This window comes from Alosa alosa, chromosome 21 (assembly GCF_017589495.1).
Source record: "Alosa alosa isolate M-15738 ecotype Scorff River chromosome 21, AALO_Geno_1.1, whole genome shotgun sequence".
Taxonomy (NCBI): domain Eukaryota; kingdom Metazoa; phylum Chordata; class Actinopteri; order Clupeiformes; family Clupeidae; genus Alosa; species Alosa alosa.
Genome location: NC_063209.1, coordinates 29,499,626 through 29,501,560, shown reverse-complemented (window position 1 = coordinate 29,501,560; position 1,935 = coordinate 29,499,626). Strand labels below are relative to the sequence as shown.

General features: G+C 46.1%; 1 long non-coding RNA gene across 1 annotated transcript; it reads right to left on the bottom strand.

The window, feature by feature from the left end:
• Window positions 1-548: 548 nt before the first annotated feature.
• On the bottom strand, window positions 549-1,135 carry LOC125286953. Its single transcript, XR_007192259.1, has 3 exons — window positions 1,054-1,135; window positions 863-961; window positions 549-561 (listed from the first exon to the last, which is right to left on the bottom strand). It is a non-coding gene; the product is annotated as an uncharacterized LOC125286953 (long non-coding RNA).
• Between the last annotated feature and the right edge of the window lie 800 nt (window positions 1,136-1,935).

Here is a 1,935-nt window from a genome sequence, read left to right as displayed (position 1 = left end):
CACCACACGGGCAGGTACAACAGGGGCGTTCCTCACCACGCTGCAGATAGTGATCATACTGCACCATGCGGGGATCCTCACCTCTGCAGATAGTGATCATACTGCACCATGCGGGGATCCTCACCTCTGCAGATAGTGATCATACTGCACCATGTGGGAATCCTCACCTCTGCAGATAGTGATCATACTGTACCATGCGGGGATCCTCACCTCTACAATGGCTAACAGCCCACAATCTGAGCCACCCTTCTGCCTCTGTATGTCCATTCCAGGACAACAGTTTTCCCTGTAAAACCTAGCAGACATGTTATCTGGGCACCAAAATCCTCAGTGTAGGTCTGATATAACGAATCAAAGATATTAATTGTACCTACCTTGCAGCCGATGTTACTTACCGTAACCCACAAATCCCAGGGAGTGTGGTGAGGAGAGCCAGGGAGTGTGGTGAGGTGAGGAGAGTGTGGTGAGGAGAGCCAGGGAGTGTGGTGAGGTGAGGAGAGCCAGGGAGGTTGCGGAGTGTTGTGCCCTCAGGAGAGCCATGGCACGGTCAACATCGCTGTCCTGAAAAATCACACAAAATATTAACAGGTTTAAATATTCCAATATTCCAACTAGCCTTTCTCCCAAAAGTTATTTTGTCACTCATGGGTGCCATGGGTTTCATCAGGTCCCTTTCCACAGGTGTACATAATCAAACACCTACAACTGTATATTATACATGCAGACTGCATTACACCTGTGGAAAGGGACCTGATGAAACCTATGAATAGGCTAGTTGGAGCTTCCCACTTCAATGAACTATGTTAAGCTAGGTTGGCATGTTCCTTTAAACATATGTGTGTGTGTCTGTTTGTAATGCTACCTCTAGCGTGGTATCCTCTGTCATAGAGCAGGGCAGATCACCTGACTGCCCTGTCTCTGTCTGTGAGGACGGTTCACTAGGAAGTCCATCGCATGCCACCTAGGGCAGATACATGCATGTTGAATTAAGTAAACAGTGCCTTTCAGACACCCGTACAAGGACAAAATCAAAACGTATCAATGACAACTCACCTCAAGAGTGTCGCTCCCTAACACAGAGCTGTCAGAGCACGAAAGCTCAACAGTCTCCTCAATGGGGGAGCCAGTCTGAGACCCTGCGTGCCCGGCAAGAAAAAAGATTAAGTGACTTGTGAATGAACTGTCAAGAGTTATAAACTATAACAAGTTCAACATATAACAGCATTCACATACTGGTTCGTATTGGCTTCTCTGAAGCATAGGGTGTCCTGGTTTTCAGGGGGGGGGTCCCATCCATGGTCTCCAGCTGGACAAGATTGCCCTCCACCTCGAACACCCTTGGAAATATTACGAAATGACATGAATATCAACATACATCATATTATTGAGGTGTTACATAAGGGTCACAACCTAATAACAACATAATAAATATTTACCTGTATTTGAGGTGTTACATAAGGGTCACAACCTAATAACAACATAATATTTATATTTACCTGTATTTGAGGTGTTACATAAGGGTCACAACCTAATAACAACATAATAACAACCTAATAACAACACAATATTTATATTTACCTGTATTTGAGGTGTTACATAAGGGTCACAACCTAATAACAACATAATATTTATATTTACCTGTACTAGGTTGGCCAATCAGGCTTCATCGTCATCCCTGGCCTCCCCCGTTTCCGCTAATCTTTTTTGAGCACCTCCATGCCTGCCTTGATGAGGAACCTCTTCATGTCCCTTTTGCTCCTGTTCCTGTACGCAACCTTCTGTCGCTGCTGGGCCTTCTCCAAGTTAGCATGCACCTGGTGATGCATCCACTTAGCACCAGCTTACCTTCTCAAAGGCCTCCGCGTCCCTCTCTGCCCGTCCTGTAACATAGGCCTCAACGTCCCTCTCTGCCCGTCCTGTAACATAGGCCTCAGC